Consider the following 18,891-nt stretch of genomic DNA (forward strand, 5'->3'; position numbering starts at 1 on the left):
GTGGTAACTCTAAAGTAGTAACTCTACTGTAGTAGCTCTACTGTGGTAACTCTAAAGTAGCAACTCAACTGAAGTAACTGTACTGTGGTAACTCTACTGAAGTAACTCTACTGTGGTAACTCTACTGTAGTAACTCTACTGTAGTAACTCTACTGTGGCAACTCCACTGTAGTAACTCTACTGTGGTAACTCTACTGTGGTAACTCGACTGAAGTAACTCTACTGTGGTAACTCTACTGTAGTAACTCGACTGAAGTAACTGTACTGTGGTAACTCTACTGTAGTAACTCTACTGTAGTAACTCTACTGTGGTAACTCTAAAGTAGTAACTCTACTGTGGTAACTCTACTGTGGTAACTCTACTGTAGTAACTCTACTGAAGTAACTCTACTGTGACAACTCTACTGTAGTAAATCTACTGTGGTAACTCTACTGTGGTAACTCTAAAGTAGTAACTCTACTGTGGTAACTCTACTGTAGTAACTCGACTGTAGGAACTCTACTGTGGTAACTCTACTGTGGTAACTCTACTGTGGTAACTCTACTGTAGTTACTCTATTGTGGGAACTCTAAAGTAGTAACTCTACTGTGGTAACTCTACTGTGGTAACTCTACTGTGGTACCTCTACTGTAGTAACACTACTGTGGTAACTCTATTGTAGTAACTCTACTGTAGTAACTCTACTGTGGTAACTGTACTGTGGTAACTCTACTGTAGTAGCTTAACTGTGGTAACTCTACTGTAGTAACTCTACTGTGGTAACTCTATTGTAGTAACTCTACTGTAGTAACTCTACTGTGGCAACTCGACTGCAGTAACTCTACTGTAGTAACTCTACTGTGGTAACTCTACTGTGGTAACTCTACTGTAGTCACTCTACTGTGGTAACTCTACTGTGGTAACTCTAAAGTAGTAACTCTACTGTGGTAACTCTTCTGTAGTAACTCGACTGAAGTAACTGTACTGTGGTAACTCTACTGAAGTAACTCTACTGTGGTAACTCTACTGTGGTAACTCAACTGTAGTAACTCTACTGTGGTAACTCTAAAGTAGTAACTCTACTGTAGTAACTCTACTGTGATAACTCTCCTGTGGTAACTCTACTGTGGTAACTCTACTGTGGTAACTCTAAAGTAGTAACTCTACTGTAGTAACTCTACTGTGGTAACTCTAAAGTAGCAACTCTACTGTAGTAACTCTACTGTGGTAACTCTAAAGTAGCAACTCTACTGTAGTAACTCTACTGTGGTAACTCTAAAGTAGCAACTCAACTGAAGTAGCTGTACTGTGGTAACTCTACTGAAGTAACTCTACTGTGGTAACTCAACTGTAGTAACTCTACTGTGGTAACTCTAAAGTAGTAACTCTACTGTAGTAACTCTACTGTGGTAACTCTAAAGTAGTAACTCTACTGTAGTAACTCTACTGAAGTAACTCTACCGTGGCAACTCTACTGTGGTAACTCCACTGTAGCAACTCTACTGTAGTAACTCTACTGAAGTAACTCTACTGAAGTAACTCTACTGTGACAACTCTACTGTAGTAAATCTACTGTGGTAACTCTACTGTGGTAACTCTACTGTGGTAACTCTAAAGTAGTAACTCTACTGTGGTAACTCTACTGTAGTAACTCTACTGTGGTAACTCTAAAGTAGTAACTCTACTGTAGTAACTCTACTGTGGCAACTCGGCTGTAGTAACTCTACTGTAGTAACTGTACTGTGGTAAATCTACTGTGGTAACTCTACTGTAGTAACTCTACTGTGGCAACTCGGCTGTAGTGACTCTACTGTAGTAACTCTACTGTAGTAACTCTACTGTGACAACTCTACCCGTAGTAACTCTATTGTGGTAACTCTACTGTGGTAACTCTACTGAAGTAACTCTACTGTGACAACTCTACCCGTAGTAACTCTATTGTGGTAACTCTACTGTGGTAACTCTACTGAAGTAACTCTACTGAAGTAACTCTACTGTGACAACTCTACTGTAGTAAATCTACTGTGGTAACTCTACTGTGGTAACTCTACTGTGGTAACTCTAAAGTAGTAACTCTACTGTGGTAACTCTACTGTAGTAACTCTACTGTGACAACTCTACCCGTAGTAACTCTATTGTGGTAACTCTACTGTAGTAACTCGACTGAAGTAACTCTACTGTGACAACTCTACCCGTAGTAACTCTATTGTGGTAACTCTACTGTGGTAACTCTACTGAAGTAACTCTACTGAAGTAACTCTACTGTGACAACTCTACTGTAGTAAATCTACTGTGGTAACTCTACTGTGGTAACTCTACTGTGGTAACTCTAAAGTAGTAACTCTACTGTGGTAACTCTACTGTAGTAACTCTACTGTGGTAACTCTAAAGTAGTAACTCTACTGTAGTAACTCTACTGTGGCAACTCGGCTGTAGTAACTCTACTGTAGTAACTGTACTGTGGTAAATCTACTGTGGTAACTCTACTGTACTAACGCTACTGTGGTAACTCTACTGTAGTAACTCTACTGTGGTAACTCTATTGTAGTAACTCTACTGAAGTAACTCTACTGTGGTAACTTTAAAGTAGTAACTCTACTGTAGTAACTCTACAATACTAACTCTACTGTGGTAACTCTACTGTAGTAACTCTACTGTAGTAACTCTAGGTTAACTCTAGGTAACTTATGAGTAACTCATAAGTTACTTTGAGTAACTTGTCAGTTACAAGTAACTCTGAGTAACTTGTCAACCAGCATGCTTGGCTTCTCAGTTCTTACAGTGGTGTGAAAAAAGTAGAGGAGAAATGCAGTAAAGATTCTGTGGGGCATCAATTGAAGGAAGGAGGTAAGAGGAGAAACCGGTTGGTTACATAACGGTGTTTAACATTCCTTCATGTCCTCTTGTTTATCTGCTGGTTGCCACTGCGCCTCATTGCCACGGCGACAAAGGCTGACACTCGTCCCAGTCCTCCAGGTCATCTGAAGCTCGTCCACTGTGACAGGTGTCCTGGAGGCTGGAGGACCGGCTGTATGCAGACTGTCGGTCCTCGCCGCCCAGCGTGGGGCGAGGACCGGCAGTCTGCAGACGCTTCGCCCTCGCCGCCCGGCGTGGGGCGAGGACCGGCAGTCTGCAGACGCTTCGCCCTCGCCGCCCAGCGTGGGGCGAGGACCGACAGTCTGCAGACGCTTCGCCCTCGCCGCCCGGCGTGGGGCGAGGACCGACAGTCTGCAGACGCTTCGCCCTCGCCGCCCAGCGTGGGGCGAGGACCGGCAGTCTGCAGACGCTTCGCCCTCGCCGCCCGGCGTGGGGCGAGGACCGACAGCCTGCAGACGCTTCGCCCTCGCCGCCCGGCGTGGGGCGAGGACCGACAGTCTGCAGACGCTTCGCCCTCGCCGCCCGGCGTGGGGCGAGGACCGGCAGTCTGCAGACGCTTCGCCCTCGCCGCCCGGCGTGGGGCGAGGACCGACAGCCTGCAGACGCTTCGCCCTCGCCGCCCAGCGTGGGGCGAGGACCGGCAGTCTGCAGACGCTTCGCCCTCGCCGCCCAGCGTGGGGCGAGGACCGGCAGTCTGCAGACGCTTCGCCCTCGCCGCCCGGCGTGGGGCGAGGACCGGCAGCCTGCAGACGCTTCGCCCTCGCCGCCCGGCGTGGGGCGAGGACCGGCAGTCTGCAGACGCTTCGCCCTCGCCGCCCGGCGTGGGGCGAGGACCGGCAGTCTGCAGGCGCTTCGCCCTCGCCGCCCGGCGTGGGGCGAGGACCGGCAGTCTGCAGACGCTTCGCCCTCGCCGCCCGGCGTGGGGCGAGGACCGGCAGTCTGCAGACGCTTCTCCCTCGCCGCCCGGCGTGGGGCGAGGACCGGCAGCCTGCAGACGCTTCGCCCTCGCCGCCCGGCGTGGGGCGAGGACCGGCAGTCTGCAGACGCTTCGCCCTCGCCGCCCAGCGTGGGGCGAGGACCGGCAGTCTGCAGACGCTTCGCCCTCGCCGCCCGGCGTGTTTCTCATGCTTCCTCCTTCACGCCTCAGAGGAACAGGCTCTGACCTGCCCCCCGCAGGGCGCCAGGCTCTGGCCACTTTCAGTCGGAGCTTCCTGCTTCAACCTCTGGCTGCTGTCAGGGATCTGATCAGCAACATGCATGAATCCACTGGTTTACACTTAATTCCTCCACAAAACACATTTGAATTATTATAAGTCTGGTTTTTCTTCTGGCTTATCAACACCATTTCAAAACTAGTTAAAAGCTTCAAATCCAGTGCGGCTGCTGCTTCCTGCTACATGAGTACTAGTTACTCACCTGCCATCCTACAGAATACTGCGCCAGCTGGCTCAGGAGGTGTAAACAATCAATCTTTACTATTCACATGCAGATTGACGGGATCATCAGTCCTATGCAGGTGAGCTGAGGATTCCTCACTGAGGACCTGTGAACCAAAAGACAGCTCCAGTGTGTTGCAGGAAAAACATTGATAAATATTCAGATAAAGAGCTTAGTAGCTTGATGTAACCGCAGTCCTCGACATGAGGAGGAAACCAGTTCAGGACCAGGAGAACCCGTTTGACCAGCTATCACTGAGTGGAAGACAAGACACCAGATGACAAGATGAAACCATGAAGTGAAATGTGAAAGCAGAAGAGGAAAACACCAACGTAGCTATAGATATAGATATGTATAGATATATATATAGATATAATATGATTTTAAAGTTTTATTATTCCCTCTACTATTCAGATTTTCCCCTGTATTAATAAATAATGTGACGTTCAAAGGCTGGAACTAATTAAAGGGGACAGCATTAAATGCATCACAATACACACTACAGTGGTATTTTAACATTGTTTATTATCTATCAATTGACATATTAAGCCATTCTACACGCTCAGTGTGTTTTATGCTCCACCGTCACTTAAACCTGAGGAGCTGCAGCCTTTCAGGTGAGGAAGGGGTGGAGCTCCACCAGCTGCCACTCCTCGTGATCTTTCTTTTAAACGCACATAACCACCAGTTACGCAACTGCATCATTGTGATATGAATAACTATAAACACTTTAAATGTGAGCAGGAAATGATTTGGCTTTTAGTAAAACAGCTGAGTAATTGTTGCATAACTTTCCTGGCAGCAACGTATTGAATCTGAATCTCGTGTGGAGCTGCAAATAGAAAAAAACTGATGTAAGTATGTTAAAAGCAAGCACCTGAATGGACCCAACAAGTCTGTGCACGGTGGAGCAGTGATTTGCACCCTGGCCTCACAGTGAGGAGTTGCCAGTTCAAGTCCGGGATGGTAACAGGAAGAACCTGCATTCGTTCAGCATTTCTCCCGTCAGGCAAACTCTGTGTGTGTGTGTGTGTGTGTGGGGGGGGGGGGGTCTGTGTGTGGGGGTGTGTGTGTGTGTGGGGGGGGGGGGTGTGTGTGTGTATTGGCAGGTTGCACACAGCTGCCGTCTGGGTTTTGTTGCAAAAGAGTTTAAGAACAATTTTGCAGTAAAGAAGGTGGAATTGTCACATTCGAAATACCTTTTACTGGACACATGTTGATTGAACACTTCAGTCTGTACTGAATGATCCTGATGTCCAGACATCAGGCGTCAGTCACTTGTTGATGTGTCTGTGGCTCACCCTGCTCTGCTGGAAGCAACCGGACCATCCACTACGTCGCTCTTTGCTCCTCCTCACGCTTCAGCCTGAGCGGAGCTCCGGCTGCTCTGAGCTTCACTGAGCTTCACTGACTGCACTTAGTCCCAACGCCAACGGCACAGCAAAGCACCGACAGAACAGACTGAAACCAGCCTGACACCTAGTACCTTATTACAACTTAGGGTCAAGTTAGTGGGGCAGAAATAGTTTGCTCAAATATAAATGGGTACCTGAACACAACAAACAACTGATCAACACTGCCACAACTTCTGTGAACTCTTTATTGTATATTTCTATTTATTTGCCTTGAGATTGCGTTCAGGTGGGGTGGGGGTTCCCTCAGAAGGTTCTGAAGCTCAGGAACAGACATAGAACCGCCGGAATGAAGATGAACCAGAATATTTGAGGTACATGAACTTTTGAAATTGAACACAATGAAATGTTTTAACAGCACGCTAAAGGATTAAATCTGTTAATATAATGTGGCTTTGAAAAGCATCTTGAATCATCATCATCACATGTCTGCACACCAACATCACAACCTTTGTTATTATTATTATTCTGCTCTTTGTGCCCGAGGCTCCAGCAGCTCCTCTCCACAGAGGGTCAGGATCTGACATGTTCTGCATGTTTGAATCAGAAATGGAAATATATTTTCAATTATAAAACTTGGACAGGTAAGCAATCACCAGGTGGGATTTCTAAGTATAACATGATCAATTCTGACTTTGAGCTTCCTGCTGGCTTCTGCAGACCTTAATGCTTGTGAACGTGTTCCACTCAGATCTCAGTCCTTTAACTCAGTCTGGGACTTCCAGTTGTTTTATTGTTTAAACCAGTTGAAACTCACGGTCCGTCCACACCAGGAACCTGGTTCACCTAAACCAGATGTTTCTGGCCTGTTGTTCACACCAGGAACCTGGTTCACCTAAACCAGATGTTTCTGGTCTGTTGTTCACACCAGGAACCTGGTTCACCTAAACCAGATGTTTCTGGCCTGTTGTTCACACCAGGAACCTGGTTCACCTAAACCAGATGTTTCTGGCATGTTGTTCACACCAGGAACCTGGTTCACCTGAACCAGGAACCCGGTTCACCTAAACCAGATGTTTCTGGCCTGTTGTTCACACCAGGAACCTGGTTCACCTGAACCAGGAACCCGGTTCACCTAAACCAGATGTTTCTGGCCTGTTGTTCACACCAGGAACCTGGTTCACCTGAACCAGGAACCCGGTTCACCTAAACCAGATGTTTCTGCCCTGTTGTTGATGTCATCAAATAACTACAACAATCAGGGACTTCAAGCTCCGGTGGAGCTGCAGAAACTACAGATGCTGGCAGCAGGAGGAGCAGGGCCATAGACCTATAGAACTAGACTTATATACAGGTTTATGAGCAGGAATCTACTTCTAAAGTTCTTGGTGTACTTGGTAAGTCACAGCGCCCCTAAAGACCTGGCATGTGTACTACATGTCCTGAAGCCTCACGTTGAGCCGTGTTCATAGTGACGTGTGGACGGAGGTTTTTCTAGAAGGCTGGGAAGAAAAAAGATGGTTTTTCTCGTCATGTGGATGTACCCTCAAGTGTTTGGACTCCTCATGGATTCTTATCAGCCCAAACCTTGACACTTTGACTTCTTTTTTGGGACTGGGGTCTTTGGTTTCCTGCAGTAGCTCTAATTAGCATAAGCTTGCCTAAACAATGTCTGGCTCCACTTTACAGCTCTCAGTTCATGAATCTCTTTCCTTCAATAAACCCTCACAGTGAGGTTATAGAGCATCGTCCCCCACCAGCTGACCACCAAACGTAACTGACCAGTAACTTCTCCATGTGACTTTAATATACAGTGACGAGTAATGCTACTTTTTGAAGGTTCTGACTCAAGGTGATATTTTGAGGAAAACCTGAAGAACAGGGTTAGGGTTAGAGTGGTTAGGGTTAGAGGGGTTAGGGTGGCAAGGGTTAGAGTGGTTATGTTTAGAGGGGTTAGGGTGGCAAGGGTTAGAGTAGTTAGAGTGGTTAGAGTTAGAGGGGTTAGAGTGGTTATGGTTAGAGGGGTTAGGGTGGTTAGGGTTAGAGTAGTTAGAGTGGTTTGAGTTAGAGGGGTTAGAGTGGTTATGGTTAGAGGGGTTAGGGTGGTTATGGTTAGAGGGGTTAGAGTGGTTTGGGTTAGGGTTAGGGTTAGGGTTAGGGTTAGAGGGGTTAGAGGGGTTAGGGTGGTTATGGTTAGAGGGGTTAGAGTGGTTTGGGTTAGGGTTAGGTTTAGGGTTAGGGTTAGAGGGGTTAGAGGGGTTAGGGTGGTTAGGGTTAGAGGGGTTAGGGTTAGAGTAGTTAGGGTTAGGGTTAGAGTGGTGAGGGTTAGAGTAGTTAGGGTTAGAGGTGTTAGAGTTAGTATCCGGTGCAAGAAACTTGCCATGGTCTGTCCAGACTACGTCACCCAGATGTGCTTTCAACAGCAGAGATTAGAGGCAGAGGATGAATAGATCAGAGGAGGACAAAAGGCCTACAAAGGGTTAAAATACACACAAAGCATTCCCCCCTCACCCGTTTCCAGGAACTGGACAGAGACCCTATCCCTTCTCTAACAGTGTGGTTCCTCTGCATGTTCTCTAACTGTGTGGTTCTTCTTCATGTTCTCTAATAGTGTGGTTCCTCTGCATGTTCTCTAACAGTGTGGCTCCTCTGCATGTTCTCTAACAGTGTGGTTCCTCTGCATGTTCTCTAACAGTGTGGTTCCTCTGCATGTTCTCTAACAGTGTGGCTCCTCTGCATGTTCTCTAATAGTGTGGTTACTCTGCATGTTCTCTAACAGTGTGGTTCTTCTTCATGTTCTCTAATAGTGTGGTTCCTCTGTATGTTCTCTAACAGTGTGGTTCCTCTGCATGTTCTCTAACAGTGTGGTTCCTCTGCATGTTCTCTAACTGTGTGGTTCTTCTTCATGTTCTCTAATAGTGTGGTTCCTCTGCATGTTCTCTAATAGTGTGGTTCCTCTGCATGTTCTCTAACAGTGTGGTTCCTCTGCATGTTCTCTAATAGTGTGGTTCCTCTGCATGTTCTCTAATAGTGTGGTTACTCTGCATGTTCTCTAATAGTGTGGTTACTCTGCATGTTCTCTAATAGTGTGGTTCCTCTGCATGTTCTCTAATAGTGTGGTTACTCTGCATGTTCTCTAATAGTGTGGTTCCTCTGCATGTTCTCTAACAGTGTGGTTCCTCTGCATGTTCTCTAATAGTGTGGTTCCTCTGCATGTTCTCTAATAGTGTGGTTCCTCTGCATGTTCTCTAACAGTGTGGTTCCTCTGCATGTTCTCTAACAGTGTGGTTCCTCTGCATGTTCTCTAACAGTGTGGTTCCTCTGCATGTTCTCTAATAGTGTGGTTACTCTGCATGTTCTCTAACAGTGTGGTTCCTCTGCATGTTCTCTAACTGTGTGGTTCTTCTTCATGTTCTCTAACAGTGTGGTTCCTCTGCATGTTCTCTAATAGTGTGGTTCCTCTGCATGTTCTCTAACAGTGTGGTTCCTCTGCATGTTCTCTAATAGTGTGGTTCCTCTGCATGTTCTCTAACTGTGTGGTTCTTCTTCATGTTCTCTAATAGTGTGGTTCCTCTGTATGTTCTCTAACAGTGTGGTTCCTCTGCATGTTCTCTAACAGTGTGGTTCCTCTGCATGTTCTCTAACAGTGTGGTTCCTCTGCATGTTCTCTAACTGTGTGGTTCCTCTGTATGTTCTCTAACAGTGTGGTTCCTCTGCATGTTCTCTAACAGTGTGGTTCCTCTGCATGTTCTCTAATAGTGTGGTTACTCTGCATGTTCTCTAATAGTGTGGTTACTCTGCATGTTCTCTAATAGTGTGGTTCCTCTGCATGTTCTCTAATAGTGTGGTTACTCTGCATGTTCTCTAATAGTGTGGTTCCTCTGCATGTTCTCTAACAGTGTGGTTCCTCTGCATGTTCTCTAATAGTGTGGTTCCTCTGCATGTTCTCTAACAGTGTGGTTCCTCTGCATGTTCTCTAATAGTGTGGTTACTCTGCATGTTCTCTAACAGTGTGGTTCCTCTGCCTGTTCTCTAACAGTGTGGTTCCTCTGCATGTTCTCTAACAGTGTGGTTCCTCTGCATGTTCTCTAATAGTGTGGTTACTCTGCATGTTCTCTAACAGTGTGGTTCCTCTGCATGTTCTCTAACTGTGTGGTTCTTCTTCATGTTCTCTAACAGTGTGGTTCCTCTGCATGTTCTCTAATAGTGTGGTTCCTCTGCATGTTCTCTAACAGTGTGGTTCCTCTGCATGTTCTCTAATAGTGTGGTTCCTCTGCATGTTCTCTAACTGTGTGGTTCTTCTTCATGTTCTCTAATAGTGTGGTTCCTCTGTATGTTCTCTAACAGTGTGGTTCCTCTGCATGTTCTCTAACAGTGTGGTTCCTCTGCATGTTCTCTAACAGTGTGGTTCCTCTGCATGTTCTCTAACTGTGTGGTTCTTCTTCATGTTCTCTAACAGTGTGGTTCCTCTGCATGTTCTCTAATAGTGTGGTTCCTCTGCATGTTCTCTAACAGTGTGGTTCCTCTGCATGTTATCTAACTGTGTGGTTCTTCTTCATGTTCTCTAATAGTGTGGTTCCTCTGTATGTTCTCTAACAGTGTGGTTCCTCTGCATGTTCTCTAATAGTGTGGTTCCTCTGCATGTTCTCTAACAGTGTGGTTCCTCTGCATGTTCTCTAACTGTGTGGTTCTTCTTCATGTTCTCTAACAGTGTGGTTCCTCTGCATGTTCTCTAATAGTGTGGTTCCTCTGCATGTTCTCTAACAGTGTGGTTCCTCTGCATGTTATCTAACAGTGTGGTTCCTCTGCATGTTCTCTAACAGTGTGGTTCCTCTGCATGTTCTCTAACAGTGTGGTTCCTCTGCATGTTCTCTAATAGTGTGGTTCCTCTGCATGTTCTCTAACAGTGTGGTTCCTCTGCATGTTCTCTAACTGTGTGGTTCTTCTTCATGTTCTCTAATAGTGTGGTTCCTCTGCATGTTCTCTAACAGTGTGGTTCCTCTGCATGTTCTCTAACAGTGTGGTTCCTCTGCATGTTCTCTAACAGTGTGGTTCTTCTTCATGTTCTCTAACAGTGTGGTTCCTCTGCATGTTCTCTAATAGTGTGGTTCCTCTGCATGTTCTCTAACAGTGTGGTTCCTCTGCATGTTATCTAACAGTGTGGTTCCTCTGCATGTTCTCTAACAGTGTGGTTCCTCTGCATGTTCTCTAACAGTGCGGTTCCTCTGCATGTTCTCTAACAGTGTGGTTTCTCTGTATGTTCTCTAACAGTGCGGTTCCTCTGCATGTTCTCTAACAGTGTGGTTCCTCTGCATGTTCTCTAATAGTGTGGTTCCTCTGCATGTTCTCTAACAGTGTGGTTCCTCTGCATGTTCTCTAACAGTGTGGTTCCTCTGCATGTTCTCTAACAGTGTGGTTCTTCTTCATGTTCTCTAACAGTGTGGTTCCTCTGCATGATCTCTAACAGTGTGGTTCCTCTGCATGTTCTCTAACTGTGTGGTTCTTCTGCACATTATCTAACAGTGTGGTTCTTCTGCACGTTATCTAACAGTGTGGTTCTTCTGCATGTTATCTAATACTGTGGTTCCTCTGCATGTTCTCTAACAGTGTGGTTCCTCTTCATGTTCTCTAATAGTGTGGTTCCTCTGCATGTTCTCTAACAGTGCGGTTCCTCTGCATGTTCTCTAATTGTGCGGTTCCTCTGCATGTTCTCTAACAGTGTGGTTCCTCTGCATGTTCTCTAACAGTGAGGTTCCTCTGCATGTTCTCTAACAGTGCGGTTCCTCTGCATGTTCTCTAATTGTGCGGTTCCTCTGCATGTTCTCTAACAGTGTGGTTCCTCTGCATGTTCTCTAACAGTGCGGTTCCTCTGCATGTTCTCTAACAGTGCGGTTCCTCTGCATGTTCTCTAACAGTGCGGTTCCTCTGCATGTTCTCTAACAGTGCAGTTCCTCTGCATGTTCTCTAACAGTGCGGTTCCTCTGCATGTTCTCTAACAGTGTGGTTTCTCTGTATGTTCTCTAACAGTGCGGTTCCTCTGCATGTTCTCTAACAGTGTGGTTCCTCTGCATGTTCTCTAATAGTGTGGTTCCTCTGCATGTTCTCTAACAGTGTGGTTCCTCTGCATGTTCTCTAACAGTGTGGTTCCTCTGCATGTTCTCTAACAGTGTGGTTCTTCTTCATGTTCTCTAACAGTGTGGTTCCTCTGCATGTTCTCTAACAGTGTGGTTCCTCTGCATGTTCTCTAACTGTGTGGTTCTTCTGCACGTTATCTAACAGTGTGGTTCTTCTGCACGTTATCTAACAGTGTGGTTCTTCTGCATGTTATCTAATACAATGGTTCCTCTGCATGTTCTCTAACAGTGTGGTTCCTCTGCATGTTCTCTAATAGTGCGGTTCTTCTTCATGTTCTCTAATAGTGTGGTTCCTCTGCATGTTCTCTAACAGTGCGGTTCCTCTGCATGTTCTCTAATTGTGCGGTTCCTCTGCATGTTCTCTAACAGTGCGGTTCCTCTGCATGTTCTCTAACAGTGAGGTTCCTCTGCATGTTCTCTAACAGTGCGGTTCCTCTGCATGTTCTCTAATAGTGTGGTTCCTCTGCATGTTCTCTAACTGTGTGGTTCTTCTTCATGTTCTCTAATAGTGTGGTTCCTCTGTATGTTCTCTAACAGTGTGGTTCCTCTGCATGTTCTCTAACAGTGTGGTTCCTCTGCATGTTCTCTAACTGTGTGGTTCTTCTTCATGTTCTCTAACAGTGTGGTTCCTCTGCATGTTCTCTAATAGTGTGGTTCCTCTGCATGTTCTCTAACAGTGTGGTTCCTCTGCATGTTATCTAACTGTGTGGTTCTTCTTCATGTTCTCTAATAGTGTGGTTCCTCTGTATGTTCTCTAACAGTGTGGTTCCTCTGCATGTTCTCTAATAGTGTGGTTCCTCTGCATGTTCTCTAACAGTGTGGTTCCTCTGCATGTTCTCTAACTGTGTGGTTCTTCTTCATGTTCTCTAACAGTGTGGTTCCTCTGCATGTTCTCTAATAGTGTGGTTCCTCTGCATGTTCTCTAACAGTGTGGTTCCTCTGCATGTTATCTAACAGTGTGGTTCCTCTGCATGTTCTCTAACAGTGTGGTTCCTCTGCATGTTCTCTAACAGTGTGGTTCCTCTGCATGTTCTCTAACAGTGTGGTTCCTCTGCATGTTCTCTAATAGTGTGGTTCCTCTGCATGTTCTCTAACAGTGTGGTTCCTCTGCATGTTCTCTAACTGTGTGGTTCTTCTTCATGTTCTCTAATAGTGTGGTTCCTCTGCATGTTCTCTAACAGTGTGGTTCCTCTGCATGTTCTCTAACAGTGTGGTTCCTCTGCATGTTCTCTAACAGTGTGGTTCCTCTGCATGTTCTCTAATAGTGTGGTTACTCTGCATGTTCTCTAACAGTGTGGTTCCTCTGCATGTTCTCTAACAGTGTGATTCCTCTGCATGTTCTCTAACTGTGTGGTTCTTCTTCATGTTCTCTAACAGTGTGGTTCCTCTGCATGTTCTCTAATAGTGTGGTTCCTCTGCATGTTCTCTAACAGTGTGGTTCCTCTGCATGTTCTCTAATAGTGTGGTTCCTCTGCATGTTCTCTAACTGTGTGGTTCTTCTTCATGTTCTCTAATAGTGTGGTTCCTCTGTATGTTCTCTAACAGTGTGGTTCCTCTGCATGTTCTCTAACAGTGTGGTTCCTCTGCATGTTCTCTAACAGTGTGGTTCCTCTGCATGTTCTCTAACTGTGTGGTTCTTCTTCATGTTCTCTAACAGTGTGGTTCCTCTGCATGTTCTCTAACTGTGTGGTTCTTCTTCATGTTCTCTAATAGTGTGGTTCCTCTGCATGTTCTCTAACAGTGCGGTTCCTTTGCATGTTCTCTAACAGTGCGGTTCCTCTGCATGTTCTCTAACAGTGTGGTTCTTCTTCATGTTCTCTAACAGTGTGGTTCCTCTGCATGTTCTCTAATAGTGTGGTTCCTCTGCATGTTCTCTAACAGTGTGGTTCCTCTGCATGTTATCTAACAGTGTGGTTCCTCTGCATGTTCTCTAACAGTGCGGTTCCTCTGCATGTTCTCTAACAGTGTGGTTTCTCTGTATGTTCTCTAACAGTGCAGTTCCTCTGCATGTTCTCTAACAGTGTGGTTCCTCTGCATGTTCTCTAATAGTGTGGTTCCTCTGCATGTTCTCTAACAGTGTGGTTCCTCTGCATGTTCTCTAACAGTGTGGTTCCTCTGCATGTTCTCTAACAGTGTGGTTCTTCTTCATGTTCTCTAACAGTGTGGTTCCTCTGCATGTTCTCTAACAGTGTGGTTCCTCTGCATGTTCTCTAACTGTGTGGTTCTTCTGCACATTATCTAACAGTGTGGTTCTTCTGCACGTTATCTAACAGTGTGGTTCTTCTGCATGTTATCTAATACTGTGGTTCCTCTGCATGTTCTCTAACAGTGTGGTTCCTCTTCATGTTCTCTAATAGTGTGGTTCCTCTGCATGTTCTCTAACAGTGCGGTTCCTCTGCATGTTCTCTAATTGTGCGGTTCCTCTGCATGTTCTCTAACAGTGTGGTTCCTCTGCATGTTCTCTAACAGTGAGGTTCCTCTGCATGTTCTCTAACAGTGCGGTTCCTCTGCATGTTCTCTAATTGTGCGGTTCCTCTGCATGTTCTCTAACAGTGTGGTTCCTCTGCATGTTCTCTAACAGTGCGGTTCCTCTGCATGTTCTCTAACAGTGCGGTTCCTCTGCATGTTCTCTAACAGTGCGGTTCCTCTGCATGTTCTCTAACAGTGCAGTTCCTCTGCATGTTCTCTAACAGTGCGGTTCCTCTGCATGTTCTCTAACAGTGTGGTTTCTCTGTATGTTCTCTAACAGTGCGGTTCCTCTGCATGTTCTCTAACAGTGTGGTTCCTCTGCATGTTCTCTAACAGTGTGGTTCCTCTGCATGTTCTCTAACAGTGTGGTTCTTCTTCATGTTCTCTAACAGTGTGGTTCCTCTGCATGTTCTCTAACAGTGTGGTTCCTCTGCATGTTCTCTAACTGTGTGGTTCTTCTGCACGTTATCTAACAGTGTGGTTCTTCTGCACGTTATCTAACAGTGTGGTTCTTCTGCATGTTATCTAATACAATGGTTCCTCTGCATGTTCTCTAACAGTGTGGTTCCTCTGCATGTTCTCTAATAGTGCGGTTCTTCTTCATGTTCTCTAATAGTGTGGTTCCTCTGCATGTTCTCTAACAGTGCGGTTCCTCTGCATGTTCTCTAATTGTGCGGTTCCTCTGCATGTTCTCTAACAGTGCGGTTCCTCTGCATGTTCTCTAACAGTGAGGTTCCTCTGCATGTTCTCTAACAGTGCGGTTCCTCTGCATGTTCTCTAACAGTGTGGTTCCTCTTCATGTTCTCTAACAGTGTGGTTCCTCTGCATGTTCTCTAACAGTGAGGTTCCTCTGCATGTTCTCTAACAGTGCGGTTCCTCTGCATGTTCTCTAACAGTGCGGTTCCTCTGCATGTTCTCTAACAGTGCGGTTCCTCTGCATGTTCTCTAACAGTGTGGTTCCTCTGCATGTTCTCTAACAGTGTGGTTCCTCTGCATGTTCTCTAACAGTGTGGTTCCTCTGCATGTTCTCTAACAGTGTGGTTCCTCTGCATGTTCTCTAATAGTGTGGTTCCTCTGCATGTTCTCTAACAGTGTGGTTCCTCTGCATGTTCTCTAACAGTGTGGTTCCTCTGCATGTTCTCTAACAGTGTGGTTCCTCTGCATGTTCTCTAATAGTGCGGTTCCTCTGCATGTTCTCTAACAGTGCGGTTCCTTTGCATGTTCTCTAACAGTGCGGTTCCTCTGCATGTTCTCTAACAGTGCGGTTCCTTTGCATGTTCTCTAACAGTGCGGTTCCTCTGCATGTTCTCTAACAGTGCGGTTCCTCTGCATGTTCTCTAACAGTGCGGTTCCTCTGCATGTTCTCTAACAGTGCGGTTCCTTTGCATGTTCTCTAACAGTGCGGTTCCTCTGCATGTACCGACACATATGGAAGCCGTCAAGAAGACTGTACCGCCGGCTCTTGGCTGTTTTCCTATTTCCCCACAGCTACAGGCTGTTTCAGTGACACCCATTTCCACTGACGCCAATATTTCCCTCCTCGCAGATTGCCCCTCCCCCTCCCCCTCCCCTCCTCTTCCTCCTCCTGCTCCTGCTTGGACCTGCATGTTGGGTTTCTAGATAGTGTGGCCAAAGGGCAGGAGATGGATGCTGAAGAGGAGGTGACCTCGGACAGAGCCCTGGGGAACTCCAAAACCAACCTGTATTATCACTCATAAAGAATCTAAATAAAGTGAATTTAGTGGAGCCCACATCTTTTACCTTCACTTGAAAATGGACACGGACAGGATTGAAAAGATAGGATGTCCCTGAAGAATCCTGCGTTCAAACTGCAGGTCTCGATGCTCAATTCCCATTTTTTGCTGGGAGACCGGATGCTTTCAGGCCTCAGAGCACAGAAGATGATGTCAGGTCACTATTTCCAGCCCAAACAAGGTCAAACACTCACACCTCATTAAAAGCCAGCTTAAGTCTCAGCCTGTGTTGGAATCATGTTAAAACACTAAAACTATTCTATGCATGATAAAGAACACACCATAAACACACAAATGCACAAAATAAACAAAGGTAAAAGGAAAGAGAGTTTGGCTCCCCAATTGGGGGACACCTTCATTTCTGGCAACACAGGTCAGGGCGTAGATTCTTCTTCCAGTGGTTGTTCAATACAAGCCACAGAGTCCGGACGACATGAGGAAAAAAGAGAGCACAGCTTTTATTCTGGTGGAGCCACTTCCTCCAGCGCTAATCAGTCATGTCAGTCACACGTCAGTGACGAAACAGTGGATGTAGAACAATATGAGAATTGGTTCCACGTATGAACGAGTCTAGAGGGAAACATCGCAGCTGGAGCTTTAACATGGAAACAGTTTGATCCGAGTCACTGAGAGGAAAGAATCAGAACCGGGTCTCATTTCCCTGTAGTGAGAATGAGGCCTCGGAGATTTGATGACACATCTGACGTCAAAAGGTTGCTGTGTAAATGCAAAACTTTTTGGAAATGAAAACACCAAAATTATGCATTTTAACTTGAAACATTGCCATATCAATGCAGCCTAAGTCGGAAACACAACCAAATACTAGCTGAGAATGCTCCAGGGATCCTTTCAACAACCACTTGAAATGTGTTCCAAACTTGTCTAAAACAAGAACCAAACTAACTAGTCAACAATATAGGCAAGAAAACTGGTAAAAAAACAAAAAACAAAAAAAACCCCAACAACTTATCAATCCAGAACCAAAATACAGACATCAGTCTACAGGTTCAGAAGTCATCAAAAGTCATGCACCCCAAACTATTTCGAAATATGTCATAACTAATTAGTCAAAATACATCCAAAACTCATATGAAATATGAACAAAACTAGTCTACAACAAGCCCAGAACTTGTTGGAAATGTATGATGTGTGACCAAAAATTCATCCATCGTACAAAAAACCAAAAACAGTCCATTACAAGGCTAAACTTTAAATAAGAACTTAAGTTTTGTATCTTCCTCTTGCAGAAATTAATTTCCCATGAGTTGTAGGACTGGTGAGCCACAGTCTGGGGTCAAAGGTCATCCTCTGGGACTCTGGGATTTTGTAAAATTCCACTTTGGGAGCCGTTCTCAAAAAATTGTGATCCCAGTGGCTCTGAGTACAGAAACGCTGAAACAGATGCTCAGAACGCAATGAAAGTTCTGTGTTTTCAATTGAAAATGTTGTTTTGTGAACAAATATGTCATAAACTAGTTGAAATACATGAAAGAATGTTTAAAAGTGGGAATAAAACTCCAAAATGCAAATATAATATAACATAATATAATATAATATAATATAATATAATGTAATATAATATAATTAATATAGCATAGTATAGTATAATATAATATAATATAATATAATATAATACAATACACTATTTATGAAACATTATGTAACCTTGCAGCAGACATGACATGAAACTTGACAGTCCATTCATGCGGAAGCTGTCTGCTCGCTGATTGGCTGACGTGTGTTACTTGTAGAGAGGCTCATCCAATCAGAGAAGAGTTCGGTGACCCACGTCAGAGCAGCAGCAGCCCTTGTGTTGCATCATGCTGGAAAGAGCCGGAAAGCAGAGCCACATGGAGACACAAGCCGCAGCAGTTTTATAACCACCACTTTTAAAAACACAGTCAAAGAGCAGATTAGAACTTTAATAGCCACAAACTCATTATACCTTAAAAACAAAGGGGATCCGTGACTATTTTTACATGTCTGCTCATAAAATGTGTGTGATATGTGACCCTGTTATCCAAAGTTTGCAAAGTTATTAGGGTTTAACTGCAAATGTCACGTTTGTTTGGAAGTTATGAGGATAGTTTAACATAAATGCAAGGCAGCATAGCAGCTCAGCCTGTAATGTGACTGAACCCAACAAAAGCACACATAAAACCAAAATACAACAACTTATCCACTAAAGCCTTTATTTCAATTGGGTGAGAGTGAAGATGGCCAGTGCTTTTCTCCATAGCTGGTACCACATCAGCTCCCCCAAAACATGTTTCTTAACAGGAAATCAACGATTTGTCACCATAAAGATGAACTCATATCTATAGAATGAGGTGGAGATTGGAGTGGAAGAGGAGAACTTAATGCTAATTGTTAAAAAATAAATATGATATAATAATGCAAATGTGTTTGAAAATTCAAAAGAAGAACCAGAAAATCATGTGAGGGAGAATTTATTTGAATTTGAAATAGTCTTAGAGGCCAAGTCAATATTTATTCATGCAGAAGTTGACGTCTGGTCTGTTTTTAGTGATTTGAAATTGAAGTAACTCTGAGTCCATGTGGCTCTGCTCCAGAGCGAGACACACAGCAGAGCTCTCACTCTGCTCACTCTTCGTGAGACCAAACACCACGAACTCCCAGGAAAAATCACTTCTTTTTATTTAACAACTTAAAAAAAAAAAAGTTTACACAGTTATTCAAGACAAAAACTATGTTAAAAAAATATTACAGATCAAAACAATAATAGATATAAAACCACAAACTGCTCGATCATCAGTTCAGCTCCACATAGAGCTACTGCAGTTATTTACCCAAAAATAAATATGTTGACAATGAAATAACTGCAGCATTTTTTTAAATTAGGTTTAAAGATACAAAACAAACTCAAT

This window comes from Blennius ocellaris (genome assembly GCF_963422515.1).
Source record: "Blennius ocellaris genome assembly, chromosome: 4".
In the NCBI taxonomy this organism is placed as follows: Eukaryota; Metazoa; Chordata; class Actinopteri; order Blenniiformes; family Blenniidae; genus Blennius; species Blennius ocellaris.